The following is a 19,966-nucleotide window of genomic DNA, read 5'->3' on the forward strand; positions in this document are numbered from 1 at the left end:
ATCATAATCCAGCCAAAAGCATTTTCTTCAACTCCGCTGTAAGTCTCCTGATACAGTGTGTGCACTTTTGCTTGTTGTCCTAGAGAGAGGAAATTATCCTCATTTTCCCTATTGATGATGGCACACTAGCTCCACGAAACAAGAGGTTGTGAAATCTACATTGCAATTAAAAACGTTATGGAGTTTTTGTACTTTAAAAGGGATGGGGGTGGGGGAAATCACCCTTGTACTACAACAGATGGTTTAAATGTGGCGATTACAAAATCCTGAAGTTAAAATAGTTTAATTACAAAGTCAATACTGCCTCCAACCTCTGCTAAGGCTCTTGTGTAAAAACAACAGACGGCAGAGTGCAAACGGTAGGACAATGTTTAACCAGAACTTTGCATTAGCTACTGCGGCTATAGCTCTCCATCAGGCCTTTAGTAAACTGACGATCAACTGATTTTTCCCAGTTTATATTTGTTAACCATCTCTGCTTTAGTATCAAGGCATGGCAGCTAAAGGGGAACAAACCAATCAGAGAAATGGAAAGACTTTACTGAAACATGAGGTGCAATAGCCAGATGGTAATTTTAAAGAAAGGCTAAGGCCCAGTTTCTAAAAAATGGGCTCCATCTTCCAGTACTATGGACATATAATTTAGGCATGGTTTGACATCCAGATAATAATTAGGGCCCAAATGGAATTGGGAATTATTAACGAAGGAGAAATAAGCAAGTATTTTAAGACTCATTGTATGATAAAGCTCTAGCTATATTAAAGAAATCATAACATGATATTTTGAATTAAAATGACTATTAAGAAAGTTCTGATTTATTTCATACTAGGGATTCTGATGAAAAAATTAGAGATATAGGAAGAAAGAGAGGGGAAAAAATTGGAATGATTTTAAATGGCAGGAATCTTATTTCATTCCCCCGGAAAAAGCAGTATAGAGGGACCCTGACCACCACATTCTAGAGGAGTTGAGTCCAGATACGATAGAGCTAAATTCAACAGCTAAGAACCCATAGTCTTGTTCTTTACTATCAAATATACATACCATACATCTTCCTTAACAACTGCAGAGGACATTATACACATAGAGGCATCCAGCTTATTTATTATTACTATAGCCTTGTATAAGAAGCCAGAATAGGCAGAAGTTGCCAGTACTGCGAAGAATTGCTTCATGTCACAATCTTGTTGTATCTGCACCTGGCGTGTCGTATCATAGGACATTTACATTCACATTACACACACTCCATGAGGTACTGCTCTAAGACCATGTGAGAGTGATAAATATAGATAATATAGATAACTGTTTGGTGAAAAGGGAATCAAATTCATGCCATTCAAAGAACATGCTGCCAATTGTGGGCCCAGTTCTGATGCTATTTCTCCCCATTGACTTAGGTGGGACTTTTCATGGAGTATGATGTTTGTCAGTATCAGTAACACAGAAATGGGCTCCAAAATGAGAAGGCAAAATAGGGCTTGATACTCTTCTTGCTAACACAGATTTTTATACTGGGCTAACTCCATTGACTTAATAGAGTTACTCCTGATCTACAATGATGAAGATGAAATGGGAATCAGGCCCTTGATGTGTGAATTTTCCTTTCCTCATTCCCTTTTGCCCCTTCCTGTTAAATTTGTATAGTGAGTAGAAGACAGTGGATTCAGGTGACGGAGGACATATTTGCTAAGCAGAATAAACATTTGATAATTTATCTGTTACCTTTATGATCTTAATAGATGTTATCAAGGATAACTTTTGAAAACTCTTCTAGTTATTGGACAAAGGAGCCTTTCTTGGTGCTGATTGGCTAAGACTTTGTGGGAGGAGTCTTCCTCATGACTCCAAGGGAAAATGTTCATTAGTCCTTTGGGTGGAAGGGGAAAACATCCTTAGGGCTCGATCTTGCAAGATGCTGCACATGCTGACCCATTCCAGCCAAATACTTCTATACATGCTTAACCTTACTTATCTGAGTAATCCCACTGACTTCAAATTGAAGTTAAGCAGCTGCTTAAGTGCTTTGAGGGACCGCAGAGTACAGAGAATTGGTTCTAATTCTAACACAGACAAAATTTATACTGGTGATCTATTGGCAACAGAGTCAATGGCAAAGCACTGCCAACACAAAGGTATATTGGATTAATATTTTTAACAGAAACAGAAATTTGTAAGTTTCCATAGGAGATGAATACAAGAGGGCTGTTTGTTATTTACTTGGGGTTATTCTTACTAGCTCTAACTCTAAATCAAATATTTGCAGATTTAGTCCTGCAGCTTGCATATGTACAAGCTGCTGGACACGCTGACCCACTCCACCAATTTCAAACAAAAAGGATCTCCAAGTGAGATTTTCATCTTATCCTTATCCTAGAGCCTGGGTGAATCCGAGTTACATCTGGACCCATGGGAAAGAGGCCCTTGAGGAATTCCACCAGGATTTCAACGATTTCCACCACCCCCCCATCAACCTCAGCCTGGACCAGTCCACACAAGAGATCCACTTCCTGGACACTAAAGTGCAAATAAGCGATGGTCACATAAACACTACCCTATACCGAAACCTACTGACCGCTCTACTTACCTACATGCCTCCAGCTTCCATCCAGACCACATCACATGATCCATTGTCTACAGCCAAGCTCTAAGATACAACCACATTTGCTCCAATCCCCCAGACAGAGACAAACATTTACAGGATCTCTATCAAGCATTCTTAAAACTATAATACGTACCTGCTGAAATGAAGAAACAGATTGACAGAGTCAAAAGGGTGCCCAGAAGTCACCTACTACAGGACAGGCCCAACAAAGAAAGTAACAGAACGCCACTAGCTGTCACCTTCAGCCCCCAACTAAAACCTCTCCAGCGCATCAGCAAGGATCTACAATTTATCCTGAAGGACGATTACTCACTCTCACAGACCTTGGGAGACAGGCCAGTCCTCGCTTACAGACAGCCCCGCCCCAACCTGAAGCAAATACTCACCAGCAACTACACACAACAGAACAAAAACACTAACCCAGGAACCTATCCTTGCAACAAAGCCCGTTGCCAACTCCGTCCACATATCTATTCAAGGGACATCATCATAGGACCTAACCACATCAGCCATACCATCAGGGGCTGGTTCACCTGCACATCTGCCAATGTGATATATGCCATCATGTGCAAGCAATGCCCCTCTGCCATGTATACTGGCCAAACCAGACAGTCTCTACGCCAGGGATCTCAAACTCAAATCACCACGAGGACCACATGAGTACTAGTACATTGGCCTGAGGGCCACATCACTGACACCTTTTCATATAAAGGTACAAAAGCCTCCACCCCCGGCCCCATCCCCACTCCATCCCTTCCATGAAGCCCTGCCCCGCCCCACCTCTTCCCACCCCTTCCCGACCTCCATTCCAACCCCTTCCCCAAAGTCCCCACCCCAACTCTGCCCCCTCCCTGGCCCTATTCCACCCCTTCCCCAAATCCCCGCCCTAGCCCCACCTCTTCTCCACCTCCTCCCCTGAGTGCGCGGCGTCCCACTCCTCCCACCTCCGTCCTGGAAAGCACTAAGCAGTGCCAAACAGCTGTTTGGTGGCAGGCAGTGCCTGGAGGTAGGCAGAGGAGTGGGGACGTGGCGCGCTGGGTAGGAAGGGAGGCAGCGGGTGGGGGGAGCTTGGCGGGCCTCAGCAAATAACTCCGAGTGTTTGATACCGCTGCTCTAAGCAAAAGAATAAATGGACATAAATCAGACCTCAAGAAAGATAATATTCAAAAACCAGTCGGAGAACACTTCAACCTCAGTCCTTCAATTCCCAGTCCTGTCTCCTTTCTCAACCCTAAACACTTGTTTAGTAACTTACAGCCTATTTGACAGCAAGAGAGGCTCTGCTGCATCCTTTCCCACTGTGATTAAGGGTGCTTCCCATCTGGTAAGAGTGTTGTCTCTTCAACAAGTTAAAAGCACCATGAAAAAGATGAAATACTTTGGAAAAAGTGGGTCTAGTGATTTCAGCTCAGAATTGCTGTTTCTAAACAGAGGCATGTTTCAGATTCTGCAGCTAGCTTGGCTATTTTGCCTTTCTGATCTGCCTCCAACCCAATGGGTACTTTAATTTGGAATGTCATCATCATTACTGTATGTGTACCCCAAAAGTTCCAGTCGTGTTAATACACTGTCAGGTGTGGCTGTGATGTTATTCCCAGAAGTACAGTACTTCTGAGAATCATGTACAAAACAGCTTCTAAGTCAGATTGCCAGTGAACATTTAGAGAGAATGCCAGACACCAAGCACAATCAAAACACCTTCTTTGATCCATCTATAAAATGAACCATCCAGATTCTACCTTTGTTTACTGTACAATACTTTGACTTCAGTGGGGATTGCACAAGGATTATATCAGGCAGAATTGGGCCCTCATCCTTTGTGTTTATGCCCTGGCGTACCAATGCATTAACAACTCTTAGAGAGAACTCTGCACCTGTTAGACAATTGAAGACCCCTGAATTCACCTAAGAACATAAGAACGGCCATACTAGGTCAGACCAATGGTCCATCTAACCCAGTATCCTGTTTTCTGACAGTGGCCAGCACCAGATGCGTCAGAGGCAATGAACAGAACAGGGCAATTTACTGAGTGACCTGTCCCCTGTTGTCGAGTCCCAGCTTCTGGCAGTCAGAGGTTTAGGGACACCCAGAGCACAGGGTTGCATTGCTGACCATCTTAGCTAATAGCTCCATGAACTGATTAATTTGTTTTTGATTAATACGTACTATTAATTGATTTGATTAATACGTACTCCTGCAGGACTGCACTTACTGTATATAAGTGTATCACCAGGATCACTGTCATTATTAGTTGTATTATGAAAGTATCTAAAGGTGCTGCCTGAGAATGGGACCCCATTGTGCTAGAGGCTGTACAAACATATAATAAGGGAGATTTCCTGCCCCACAGAACTTACAGTGCAAACAGACAAGGTTTGGGAGAGGAAACTAAGGCACAGACTTTTGCTCAAGGTCAAACAGCAGAACCAAGAAAAGAACTCTGGGGTCCTGAATCTCATTCTGCTGCCCTGTCCATTAGAATATACTGCCTCTTAAAATGCAAAGAGGAAATTTTGCCCAAAGGACACATTCAGGAAAGCGGATAATTTTGGTGAAAAAGCCATGGTTCCAGCCATTGCCTTTTTCTCACAAACATTTATACAAAATTGCCCTATGACATTTCCGCTTTTGTAACCTATTAAAAAGTGATACTGTAGCACGACATGATCAAATAACAAATGCTGTGGAAAAGCCATAATTCTATTTTTAAAAAAGTCTTTGTTTTGTCAAAGCTTTTCACTGATGTTGGCAACAAAATTATTGAAGTCGGCAATGAGCTGTTCTCTTGTCAAATAAGCCTTCTTCTCAGCAGTATTAAAATTTATATCTGTTGTTAAATTAAACACTTTGGGTTTATTAATGTTTCCTTTCCTCTCCAAATTTCTTTGTTGAGAAGAGGGGCCAGAGGAAATGTACTAGCAACAGGAGGATGTGAAGTATAGTTTGGAATACACTAAACATATGTTGATGGGCCATTAGCCCAGTTTGTAGATACTGCCACCTGTCCCTTATACCACTTGCTATTACTTTAATAGCTGAAAACATACTGCAAGAGAGGTGTCAAACCCCATTAAATCTTTACTACTATATTAGAAAGAACTTATGAGCATATACATGCCTTATTGCTAAAAGGACTTTCCATTAAGGGCTTGCTTATTGTGAAAAAAAAACCTCACTAAGAAAGTTGCCAAGGACTAAATGTCACTTAGTGTCATTGAATGTTTAAGAGGAAGAGCTTGCCATTGTAAATGTAAGTTGTGGCAATTAACTCTTTGCTTGTTCCTCTCATACTAATGAGTGAGTTCCAGGAACCTCCTCTGGGTCCTCTAGAAATACTTTCAAATACATTTACAGCTTTACAAAACACTAGGGTCTACAGTAAAATATGCAAAAAGAAAAGGAGTATTTGTGGCACCTTAGAGACAAACCAATTTATTTGAGCATGAGCTTTCGTGATCTACAGCTCACTTCATCGTATGCATACTGTGGAAACTGCAGAAGACATTATATATACACAGAGACCATGAAACAATACCTCCTCCCACCCCACTCTCCTGATGGTAATAGCTTATCTAAAGTGATCATCAAGTTGGGCCATTTCCAGCACAAATCCAGGTTTTCTCACCCCCCCACCCCCCTCCAAAAACCACACACACAAACTCACTCTCCTGCTGGTAATGGCTCATCCAAAGCGACCACTCTCCCTACAATGTGCATGATAATCAAGGTGGGCCATGTCCAGCACAAATACAGGTTTTCTCACACACACCCCCCCCGCCGCCACAAACTCACTCTCCTGCTGGCAATAGCTCATCCAAACTGACCACTCTCCTTACAATGTGCATGATAATCAAGGTGGGCCATTTCCAGCATAAATCCAAGTTTAACCAGAACGTCGGGGGGGCGGGGGGGTTAGAAAAGAACAAGGGGAAATAGGCCACCTTGCATAATGGCTTAGCCACTCCCAGTCTCTATTTAAGCCTAAATTAATAGTATCCAATTTGCAAATGAATTCCAATTCAGCAGTTTCTCGCTGGAGTCTGGATTTGAAGTTTTTTTGTTTTAAGATAGCGACCTTCATGTCTGTGATTGCGTGACCAGAGAGATTGAAGTGTTCTCCAACTGGTTTATGAATGTTATAATTCTTGACATCTGATTTGTGTCCATTTATTCTTTTACATAGAGACTGTCCAGTTTGACCAATGTACATGGCAGAGGGGCATTGCTGGCACATTATGCAAGTAAAATATGGTGAGATCTGAATAACTAATTTGTCAGTTGACTGGGATGAAGGTGGACTAGCTTCCTGGTCAGAGCAGGCATCAGACCTAGTGGTCAAAGCAGGCATCAGGAACCAAGGACTAGAGTCAGAGCCAGAGTCAGTAGTCAGAAGCTGGAGCCAAAGAATTAGATACCAGAGCTGAGGGTCAAACCAGAGTCCATAGTCAGAAGCCAAAGCCACAGGTCAAGCCAGAAGGCAGGAATTGGGGTAAGCAGGGTATCAAGCAAGGAAGGGTTCATGGCAAGAATGGGACTGAGGCAAGGCTGGATGCAAAGCAGAAGCAGCAGGAACAAGGTAACACAGGAGCAGGCAGAGAGGTGGACATGAGCATTGAGTTGCCAGTGAGCTGCTGCTGGCTTAAGAACTGGCCTGTTGCCTCCTCCAGCCAATCAGGTGATGTGACCAATCAGGCGGCCAGCTGTACTGATGAGGCTGCTTGGAGATTAGCTGTGCTGCAGGCCCCAGTTCCCAACAGTACCTGCCCCCCGAGTCCAAGGGTGCCATCTTCAGATTCCAGGGCAAGCGTGGTGGAAGAAGTGCAGGAGATCCGGAGCATGGATTTGTTTTGCAGGTTCCCATGACCATTCATCTGGGCCATTCCTGTCCCAATCAGATACTGTAGTTTTCTTCAGACTCGGAGAGTTTTGAATCTGCCAGCCCACATATTCTTCTTGTCCCTGAACGGTTATAGGCAGAGGAAGGGGACTAGTATGGAGTGGGAAGGGATTCTTTACTAATTAATTTAAAAGAAATACATGGAAGACTAGGTGAGTCTTGAGGGAATGTAGTAGCTGTAATTTGAATGTAACTGCGTTAATCTGTTTTGTGACCTGGAAAGTCCCCAGGTACTTATGGTCCAGCTTCACAGAAGGCAAGTCAATCATAGATTCTGGGTGGACAACCACACATTACCCCCTACCCTGAATCCAAGTATTGGCTGGTGGGACTTATTGGCATACCATATGTAGGTTGCTTTGGTGACTTCTAACTGCCTCTGGATTTATAGGTACCTGCTGGATGTGGGGCTGTGAGTTCAGTAACAGTGGGCATGGATGGTTCAGAGAGGATCTCTGGATGAGCATGAAGATGGAAATCAGAGTTAGCAAAGAAAGGAGTCTGCTTGGTGGAGGCACTTGTGGCATTGTTGTAAGCAAACCTGGCCTGAGGGACCAAGGACAGCCAATCTTGATGATAGTTTAGGAAACAATGTAGGTACTGATTGACTTACCCAGCCTGCCTTTTGGTGGTTGGGTGACAGGCTGGTGATGTTAGGAAATCAATATTCAGACATCGTAGAAATTCTTGCCAAAAGCAGCACATAAACTGGGCTCTACCCCAGCCAGATACCATGCCTGTAGGCAAATGATGGAGATGAAAGTTGTTGCTCACAAACAGGCAGGCTGTCTCTTCAGCAGAGGGATGCACCCAGCATGGAACAAATGTACCAGCTAGGTTAAATTATCAACCACCACTAGAATGGTAGTGTGGGCTTCGGAGGGTGGTAATTCATGATGAAGTCCACGGAAATGATGGTTCAAGGCTGAGGCAGAGCTGGAGGGGACCCAGCAGTCTTGAATAGGGGTGTGTGTGTCTTGGTCCAGGTGCAAAGTTCACAGGAATCTACATAGGATGCAATAGCGGTGCATGCAAATTTCCCAGAAACCAGGCCTTGGAACAGTGGAAGTGGCCTACTAAGGGAGTGTTATGGTAGAGATGTAGGACTTGAAGATGAGAGGCCCCTTTGGGCACATAGATACGCGCTTCATCGTATAGGATTCTGTCCTGGAATGCAAAGACTGTGGCAGTCTGGTCCTGGTCCATGGCTTGATGGGTTTGGATGGCAAATGGATTGCTAGGTAACTGAGAGAAGATGGAGGGTAACAAGTTTGAGGCTATGGTGAAAAAATGATGTTATAACGCTTGAGAATCATGAACATAGGTCTGATCTACACTAGAAAATGAATTCAACATAACTAGGGCACTCAGGGGTGTGAAAAATCCACACCCCAGATTGGTGTAGTTAAGCCGACCTAAATCCCCATGTAGACAGTAGCACAGATAAATTCTTCTGTTGACCTAGCTACCATTTCTCAGGGAGGTGGATTACTTACATGGATGGGAGAATCTCTCCTGTTGGCATAAGTAATGCCTACACTAAAGCAGGACAGCAGTGCAGCTGCAATTGTGCCGCTGTCGTTTTTTAAATGTAGACAGGTCTATAGTCTTCTCACCAGATTGCAGTACTCATGCTTTCATGACAAAACATCTGCCTTCCTGTTCCTTGTCCCAGGCTGGTAGGTGACAACAAACTCAAATTGTGCAAAAGGGATCAGCGTGCCTGCAGCTGGTTTAGATACCTGGCCATCTGTAGGTATTGCAAGTTTTTATGATCCATTAGAACTTGGACTGGGAACCCAGCCCCCTCCAGAAGATGACGACACCATTCTTCAAAGGCTGCTTTTATAGCCAGTAGTTCCTTGTCCAGGATGTCATCATTCATGTCAGTGGGAGTGAGTTTTCACTAGTAAAAAGCACACAGGTGAAGCCAATCATCGAGACCATGGAGGTTGGGAAAGAACTGCCCCTAGCATGAAGTTTGAAGCATCCTCCTCCTCTGTAAATGGTCTGGCAGGATTGGGGTATCAAGATGGAAGCTTTGCTTCTGGAGACCATAAAAACTGGACTCTCTTTCACAGCAAAGCTATGAGATGGCAGGCCAAATCAGAGAATCCGAGGGTAACTCTATAAAAATTAGCAAAACCTAAGAAGCTCTGGATTCCGTGGACATTCTTCAGTGCCACCCAATCTATGACAGCCATCACCTTGCAGAGGGTTCCATTGCCAGTCCCTTCAGTGAGATGATATATCAAAAAAATTCCAGGGAGTCCTGGTAAGACTTGCATTTCTCCGGTTTAGCATATAGATAGTTCTGGTATGGTCTTTCAAGAATGCTATACATACACTGGTCATGAAGAACTTTGTCAAATATCAGAATGTCATCAAGGCAGTTATAGTCAAAATGGTCCACCCTATTTCAGAATATATGATTCATAAGGTTGTTGGAGCATTGCATCAGCTGAATAGCATGACTAGACATTCATAGTGCTCCTATCAAGTACGAAAGGCGGTTTTTCATTCATTTCCCTCATGTACACACACCAGGTTATAGGGCCCATGTAGATCTAATGTAGTGAAAATACAGGCCATTAATAACCGGTTTAAGAGCTCATTAATAAGGTGAATGGGTAATGGTTTTGTACAGTCACCTTGTTCAGGGCCCAGTAGTGAATACACGGCTGCTTTCTTCTTGAGAAAAAGAAATTGGAGTGTCTTCCAGGGATATGGATGAGCAGACAAAACTCTTCTGAAGGTTCTCCTGCAAATACATTTGGAGATCCCAAAATTCATGTTCAAAGAGGGCATATATCTGACCAAATGAGATCTAAGCTTGGGGCTAGAGATCAATTGGGCAATCATAAGTCCAATGCAGGCACAAGATGTCTTCCTTCCCCTTGTCAAAAACACTGGCAAAGTCACGGTATTTTTGAGGAATCTTGGCCAGGACAGGTGGAGCTAAGGATCCTGGTGATCTTGCTGCCTGAGGGTTGGGGTACTCCAGCAGGTGATGTGAATTGCAGTCTGTTCTCAGATACCAGTCTGGTTCTCAGATCCTGGGAGGCAAGATAGCTGGCAATGCCAGGAGTTAAAGTGTAGAGTCCCTCTTCTGCCAATCAGTGTGGTAGTCATGTGTGTTAAGCCAGGGATTGCCTAAAATGGCAGGAGCCTGGAGAGCCCAGATTAACCCATTTGGAGGGTTTCCTGATGCCCCCAGAGGGTGATAACCATTATTGGCAAGATATGGTGGGTTACTGGTCCCAAGGAGAGAAAAGACCCATCAGCAGTCTTGACCTGATCTGGAGAATCCTTGCGTATAGTGGGAACAGCATGGGCCTTAACAAAGTTCAAGTCCATAAAATTATCTGAGACCCCCTGTGTTGACTAGGGCCTCTTACTGGTAGTCCAATCAATAGAGGTATTCGAAGTTGCATCAAAAACTGACTCAGGGGTCTTGCTGTGCCTACTGTGGTCTATGGCTGCTGGGAACTGCCAGAGTGAGGAGAAGACCAGCTCTGCCCAAATCAACTCCTTTAGGACTGGGGACCTGATGTTTCCTGGTCCCGATTCCACCTGAGTCTTTGCAGAACACATCAAGTCAAGATGGCCAGGTTCCCCACAATATAAGCACAAGCCAAAGCCTGGCATTGGCACTTTTCCATGTTAGCAATGTGTGGACCAAGCTGTTGGCTTGCAAGAGCGCTGATGCCAGGGAAGATCTGTGTGGTTGAGGTGTCATGGGTGGCTGGTGGCCTCTGGAGAATCAAGGTACGCTCGCGAGCCGCTCTAGTAGGCAATCACTGATTCTGATGCACAAGTCAATCAGATTGTTCAAAATGGTCGGAGGCGCCACCAGAGCAAGCTCGTCCTTTATATCTTTGTTTAACCTTAGGCAGAAATGGTTGCACTGTGTCACCTCATTCTATCCGATGTCAGAAGCCAAATGATGAAATTCAGCAGAGTACTTGCTAATGGGTCAGCATCCACGCTGTGAAGCCAGAAGGGTTACCTCGGCGGTCCGCTCATAATTGGGGTTATCAAAGATGATGGACAGGGTTTGAATGAATTCCTCTAATTGTCACAAGAGGCAGCTGGACTGTTTCAGGAGGGGAAAGCCCAGGTCAAGGCCTCCCAAGTCAACAAACTTAAGATGAGACCTGGACCATGGGGAATGATCAAGGGTATAGGAAGAACAGGAGCTGACATTGGTTCAGGACCCCTCAAAATTTGTCCCAATCTCCATCTGGATTTAGTGATCTCTTTGCAGGACCAATAGCCTCAGAAAGTTGTAGACCAATAATAGATCCATTGTTCTGTTCCAAAACTTAACTGGCCAATTAAAAGAGTAGGAACCAACATATTCTGTAGGAATTTAAAGGCAGAGATGAAGTGGCCCATGTGTTTTTTAACCAGAGGGCAGCCTGTGTTATGTATTAGGGATAGGAAAACTCTACATATTTATTTTTTCCTTAGATGTTTCCTTCTTTTCCCTACTTCTTTGCCCCCTGCATTCTCTAAACCCAATAATGTTAGAGTCAAACTTTTAAACCCCAAAATCAAGTGGGCTCAAAATTCAGCAAAATCATTTTGCCCTTTAGCACTCTAAACACACTGAAGTCTCATAGTACCACAGCTCACTTCCCTTCCTTGCATGAGGCTGAAAGCAAACACTTCTATAGCCTTGTGGAGGGACAAACCGGGACTCCCGCACTAGTCCTGGGCACACATTTCAAATGCCTATCAACCTTCTCCTGCTTAGGGGAAATAATGATAAGTGTCCCTGATTAGTGGTATTTTTGAAAATGAGTGAAAGAATGTTGTAGAATTCACAGCTGATAAAAACAAAATTCTGGAACCAGAAGAATTTCACTTTAATTTCCTATAGGGATTTGTCTTTTTCCATTCCAGGTCTTAGGATACATAAAGCTGGACCTAGGTCACAGCTGTCACAGGAGTCCTGGATTCCATGGTGTTTATGTTGTTGTGTGGTTTTTTTTAAATACCAAGACCTGTTATCATAGGAGATTTTTGTGAACCGGAGAGATGTTTGCTGGAGAAAGTGGGAGTTCTGCATTGCAGTTTTGAGACAATTGAGAAGCAGAGTGCATGATAAATATAATCAGCATCTTCACTGTGAGGTGACACAGACATTTGGTTTAGTACCAAACTAATGTAGTCCTGTTTCCATTATTGTTGGTCTAGAAAAAGGAAGATCCGATTAGGCTCTTAAATCCATCGCCAACAAGGCAGAGGGAAGAGAATGTAAAAGAAAGGAAACTAATTTTTGAAAGTAGAAGGAAAATTGGATTTCAGCCTGTCTGCCCTGATGGTATTGCAGATCTACAGATCTGCCAGTAAGAAACCAGGAAAACAAAAAAGCAATCGCTCCTCGTGGAGTCCACAAAACAATACTTTGTGCTCCCTCTGCTGGCTCTGTGATTCAGCACTGAACTAAGTTACACTATTCCCAGAGTTTCTTGAAGGATGGTTAGATTTCTCTGACCCAATTATTCACAGCCATTTACACCTGTGCAAAGTGAATGCAAGGTGGGATGCAAAACTCTTTCACAGCACAATGATAGCATCTGACACTCACTATGCATGCTCCTGGTGTAAATTACTACATCAGGGGCAAAGCAGTGAAGAATCAAACCCTTTAGATTGTCACCTGAACTTCAGCCTCTCTACTTAATAGTACTGTCTGAAGTATACTTGTATCATTTAGAAATGAACTCTCTTGTTACTCAGTTAATGTACAGCGATAGATCTTGTTTGTCAAAAATGCATCTGTCACACAGTAAAATAGCATTATAAAATTGTGTTCTATAAAATGGCTTTCAACGCACCTGTACAATGAATTTTGTGATGCTAGTCTACATATAATTAAATAATTATGTTGTACAATGTCTGAATATTGGCAAAAGCAATATTTATGCCTGTGAAGCACCCAAAGAAACTGATCTTATATTCTCAGCCCTGGTGAGAATATGATTTGGAGTTAAAGTTATACTAGTCTCTTAGAAATATGTTTAATATTCTGTTAAACTGAGTTGTAATTATTTGTACTCTTTTAAAATCTTTTATCCTAACCTGGCCTTTATTATCCCTAAGCAGGGCTAAAGTCAAAGATGAAAGTAAGCTGGTCCAGTCCAGTACGATGTACTGGCAAGAGCCGGTATGCCGTTCCTAGGCTTCCCAAGGCCGGCGATTTAAAGGGCCCAGGGCTCCCTGCAGCAGCCAAGCATGGGGCCCTTTAAATCGCTGCCCAAGCCCTGCGCCTGGAGCCCTGGGGTAGTGGTGGCAGGGCTCCGGTGGTGATTTAAAGGGCATGGAGCTCCTGGCCGCCACTACCACAGCGGAGCCCCGGGCCCTTTAAATCTCCGTCCAAGCCCTGGGGTTAGCGGTGGCAGCTGGGAGGACCCGGGGCTCTGTTGGCTATTTAAAGAGCCTGGGGATCCACTGCGGTAGTGGCAGACAGGAGCCCCTGGCCCGTTAAATCACCCTTGAGCCCCGGGGCTCCCAGCTGCTTCTGCAGCTGGTAGCTCTGGGAGTGATTTAAAGGGCCCGGGCTCCCAGCCACTGCTACCACAGCCAGAGCCCCGGGGCCTTTAAATCTTGATTTAAAGGGCCTGAGTAGTTAAAGGCCACGCCTCTTTCAGTTGAGGCCACGCCCCCTGCTCAGGACTCCAGCATACCGGTAAGTCCTTTAAGTTACTTTCACCCCTGGCTAAAGTGGCAAAGTGCTTTAGAGGTAAAGGTAAAACCTAGCTGTGTAGCACAAGTCTCTTCGTTTGGGAGAGCTGTAGCTTCTGTCTGGCAGGATCACCATTAATACTTTCTAAAGTAAATTGCTTATCTAAAGTGATCACTCTCATTACAATGTGTATGATAATCAAGGTGGGCCATTTCCAGCACAAATCCAGGGTTTAACAAGAACGTCTGGGGGGGGGGGAGGTAGGAAAAAACAAGGGGAAATAGGCTTGAATAGAGACTGGGAGTGGCTAAGTCATTATGCAAGGTAACCTATTTCCCCTTGTTTTTTCCTACCCCCCCCACCTCCTCAGACGTTCTTGTTAAACCCTGGATTTGTGCTGGAAATGGCCCACCTTGATTATCATACACATTGTAAGGAGAGTGATCACTTTAGATAAGCTATTACCAGCAGGAGAGTGGGGTGGGAGGAGGTATTTTTTCATGCTTTGTGTGTATATAAAAAGATCTTCTACACTTTCCACAGTATGCATCCGATGAAGTGAGCTGTAGCTCACGAAAGCTTATGCTCAAATAAATTGGTTAGTCTCTAAGGTGCCACAAGTACTCCTCTTCTTTTTGCAAATACAGACTAACACGGCTGTTACTCTGAAACCTGTCAATCTGTAAAAGAGATGAGCCTTGACAGTGAATGTATCTGAAGTGGCCATAGCATCTATCAAAATTGTGGGGACGCAAAAAAGCAGATGCATATAGACAGTAACTGAAATCCTGTTTTATTCCTCATAAACATCCTTCTTTTTCAGAGTGCTACATATCCATACTGTATGAGCTGCACAGAATCTGCAAGACTTGGAGCATAAAAAAAGAATACATGTAAAATTTAGCCAAGTGTCAACTGTGAGCACCTCCCACCACTGCTCTCTGGAGTGACAGTGCTGTTGGACACTGAGCAAGCTGTTTGTTTTTCTCCAAAGCCGATGAGCCCCTCATTCAGTTTACAATGGCTAAGAGCTAAATTCTGCTCTCTGTTGTACTGATACTCAAGGTGTGTGTGTGTGTGTACACTAGTGCTCACAGGATGCACTCTTTGCTAGCACTCTCTTGAGTGTTGTCAGGAGATGCTCCCAATGCTCCTAATATGCCAACCTATGCACCATATCTCCAAGTGGAATTAGAGTCTATAGTGTGTGGAATGTGTGTAGTTCCTTAGCTGACTAGTGCAAATGCAGTTAGCAGCAGCAAGTAAATGACCGCAGGTAGGGGTGCAGTTTGGTCCTGTTCAGCAGGACAACAAAGTGTTCAGCTGTGCAATTCCTGGCCCGTTAGGAGGAATCCAGCTCTTGTCTGAAGAACCCCTGTAAAAGTGGACACACAAGGAAGTATGAACACTTTTTGCCCCATAATAATATTAATATCTCACATAATGCGTGCATATAAACCACTGTCAGATCCCCAGTAGATGGCAGCACTACCCTTGGAACGCAGCACACTTTACTATGCATGCTCCCTCATTGCTTTTTAGTCACACAATCTCGCAGAAACAAACCAACCATTTCATTTACTGGACGAATAATCTGACAGGTAAAATGCATGCATGTGTCCAATAATTTTTTGGATTTGATTATAGGCATTCCACGTCTAGAGAGTGGAGTTAGCTATTGCTCTATCTAATAAGAATCCATAAAAAATGACGCTCATAACATGGACATCCCCTTCTACCCAAAATATCCCAACCAACTAAAAAGTAAAAATGAAATAAATAAAATCTAATATAATTAAAGCCCAAACACCTCCCCACTCAGAGTTTTTAACCCCACAAAGAGAAGTGCCAGAGATGCCAGGAAGGCCTTTGCTATTGCTATCGATTTTATGTGGCAGGCGATCAGCTACTACAGCGATGGTCAGCAGTATAAAAGCCTAAGATACATCAATACAAATGTAAAAATGGCCTTCTCTAGTTTTCAGGGCTTTTAATTTAAATGGATAAAGGAGTTACGTGTTTTGGCTCTCATTAGCAATCAGCCACATGCACCTAGTGGAGTTTTAAATAAGACTTTCATAGACTCTATTGTAGGTTGCTCTCTGCAGGCCAGTTAACTGCTAAAAACTAAGAAAGATGCTGCTTTATTTTTTTAAGTAGAAAACATAATAAAATTATCCCTGAAGCAAGCAAGAAGTTGTAGCCTAAATCTCAAACATGTACACATCCAAACTCAGCACTGGTGAGGTGATGCTTCTGTGGTGTTCCTTGTCCGATTGAGGACAGCAGTAAGGAGTACTGGCCTTTAAGCCAGACCATCTTGGATTGTGATTTTGTCAGCTGTCATAAACACTGGGCCTGGTCAATGCTGGAATGAGAAATTCCAAGGAAATGGCAAGTGCTGCAGGAGGAGGTGTTTGTAATTCACTAGATGTGGCTAACCTATTGGAGCGTGCTGCTGAGGGTGAGATTTTCTGTACTTTACCCAAACTTAGACTGTCAGCAGTGGAGATGCTATCAGAAGAGTAGGTGGTGCTTATCCCCAGTGCCGTGGCCAGATACGAGAGCTGTTTGAATGCTATTAATTTAACATAAAATTTAGTAAATCTTTTGGGGGTAGGAGTGGAAGAAGTGGGGGGCTCCACAAACCATTCATAGATCAATCCCATTGTTTGCTGATTTACTGGGTATTCAAAAGTACTTGAAGACTATAACAAACTAAATAACAAACTATAACAAACTGAGGTTCTGTTGAGTAATATCCATTGGCGGTATTGGAGCTGTGAAATTGGTCCTCCGAGTATTAGTAGGCAGAATAGCTGTAGCTGTGATCTAACATATGTACTTGACGTTGAATCCTGCAGGCCATTTTCAAAGCTTCATGCACACTAAAGGGTTCAAATATAGTCAAACCAAAGTCTCCGTATTCAATAAATATTTGCTCAGGAGATTATTCCATTTGGGATGATTATATTTAGTCTACTTCATTGGAGTTCACTCACTCCTGGCTGCTTAGGGCAGTAGCTCCTGCCAGTTCCAATGCCCCTTTCCTCACACCATGGCTCCTGTCTCTCAGACTCAGGGTAATCCTTCTTTGGACTCAGCCCTCCAGCACAAGGTCACTATAGTCTTCCCCTTCTGGAATATCAATGTCCCATTGCATGTTTGTCCCAAGCAGTCTTCAGCTCCACTGCCCCCTCTATGCCACTTCCACAGTGACTAGTAGGGGAACCCAGGTCCCCCCTCTACTCTGGGTTCCAGTCCAGAGACCCTATGTCCAGCAACTGTGGTCTGCTTGCACCCAGACCGTGATACTCCTTTTTACTTCTCTGCTCTACCTTCTGTCCTCCTCCGCCCCCTCAGTGGATTTATCAGCACAAACTGCCTCCTCGTAGACTTTAGACCAGGGATAGGTGCCAAAAGCGGCACACAAGCTGATTTTCAGTGGCACTCACACTGCCCGGGTCCTTGCCACCGGTCCAGGGGGCTCTGCGTTTTAATTTAGTTTTAAATGAAGCTTCCTTTAAAACCTTATTTACTTTACATACAATAATAGTTTAGTTATATATTATAGACTTATAGAAAGAGACCTTCTAAAAACCTTAAAAATGTATTACTGGCACGCGAAACCTTAAATTAGAGTGAATAAATGAAGACTTGACACACCACTTCTGAAAGGTTGCCGACCCCTGCTTTAGATGATCATGATCATGATGGGCCCTTCTCTGACCTCCTGCACATTGCAGGCCACAAAACCTCACCCACACACTCCTGTAATAGACCCCTAACCTCTGGCTGAGTTACTGAAGTCCTCAAATGATGATTTAAAGACTTCAAGTTACAGAGACTCCACCATTTACACTAGTTTAAACCTGCAAGTGACCCGTGCCCCATGCTGCAGAGGAAGGCAAAGAAAAAAAAAACAACCAAAACCAGAGTCTCTGCCAATCTGACCAGGGGAAAATTCCCTCCTGACCCCAACTAAGGCAATCAGACCCTGAGCATATTGGCAAGACCCAGCAATCAGACACCTGGAAATGGATTCTCTATAGTAACTCAGAGCCCTCCCCATCGAGTGTCCTATCACTGACTGTTGGGGATATTTGCTGCTAGCAGTCACAGATTGGCTACATGCCATGTAGGCAGTCTCATCATACCATCCCTGCCATACACTTATTAAGCTCAGTCTTGAATCTAGTTAGGTTTTTTCCTCCCATTATTCCCCTTGGAAGGCGATCTCAGGGAGTGACTGCAGACTGCCTAACTTTGTAGCCCCAAACACACCTTACTTCTCCTATGGAGTGACTGCAAACTACTTACTTTGAAGCCCCTCTTTGCTGTCACGTTCCTGGCTTTATACCAGCCCTACCTATTCCTTCTCAGCTGGACTCCATCTTCAGTCAGCCTTTCGAGCCCTGGCTCCTCCCCAGGTGCAATTTATCAGATTAATTGACCTCACTTAACCTGCTCTGCCTTGTGCGGTGTTCAGACCTACCTCTCGAGATTTCAATTGCATGTGCTGTTCTTCACTTCCAGTCTGAAACTGTTGTGTAATGCAGTTGTGCATTGTTGAAGATTGCATTTCAGTGATGAGAGTTATTCCACACACATACATGTACAGCTGCTAAACTTTTAGCATCCTTCTTGATGAAAGGTGCTGTATAAATGTAGACGATGAACTTATCAGCATTACTTGCTTCATGGATCACTAAAGGCTGACACTCAGAGGAGTGAACGCCAACGAATCTTTTAAAATATTTTTCAAATTCAAATGCTGCCCTGTGGCAGAAAGACCTGCAGAGGATGAAGAAGTGATCAAGATCCTTCCTCAGAAGTGTCTTGTAGCTACACAGAGAAAGTAGAAGGTGCAGCCATCTAATGCTGTGGATCCTGAGGATCCACTGAGAAATCAGGTGCCAGGACTCTGAGCACTCCATCCTCCACGTTAATCTCTGGCCTACCCACCCCACCATCACCACTGCTCACTTAGGGTATGTCTACACTGCAGTCTAAGACCAGTGTTTGAACTCAGGCTCAAGCCCAACCCCCTTCCATCAACACACAAATTGCGCTAAGCCATGGATCAGACCCAAAATCCCAGGACCCAGGGGTGGAGTGTCCAAGCCTGAGGCAAGCCAAGACCCAGGGTTCAAGCCCTATCGCTCTGCAGTGAAGATGCAGTCCTACTAGGCTCATGCTCTGGGAATCCACCAAAAGTATCCCACAATCCCACAGGCCAAATTTCTTTGTCCTCTGGACAGCCAAGTTTGGTGGACAATCAAGTTTTCCCACACTGCTAGGAAGTCTGACATATGGGTAGCTGGACTCAGGCCTGCATAATGCAGTGTAGATGTTGGAGCCCCAGGGTTCAAAAATTCCTAACCTGGGGTTACAAATGAGTCTAGACATACAAGCCCTAGGTTTACAAACCCAGGGCCTACTAACTTGAGTTTCTATTAACCCTGTGCTTACATTGTGATGTAGACATACCCTTAGGAGCCATGCTGTCTTTGGCTACCTTTTCTGTCTCTGCACACATGGTGTGCAACTGAGTGGGAGTTAATGCTGTAGGCAGTGTCAAAGTTCCTGCAAGAATGTCTGCCTGAAATCTCGTGGGCTGACAGGGGCGCTGCTTCTACTCTGCTATGCACCCCAAAATCTTGCTTAGTCTGATAAAGTTGAGGATTTAGACTGCAATTTTACTTTTTATTTCTTACATAACCCACTCTGATATTCTATGCCAATGTTTCCCAAACTTGGGACACCGCTTG

The sequence above is a fragment of the Lepidochelys kempii genome, chromosome 3 (genome assembly GCF_965140265.1).
Source record: "Lepidochelys kempii isolate rLepKem1 chromosome 3, rLepKem1.hap2, whole genome shotgun sequence".
Taxonomy (NCBI): domain Eukaryota; kingdom Metazoa; phylum Chordata; order Testudines; family Cheloniidae; genus Lepidochelys; species Lepidochelys kempii.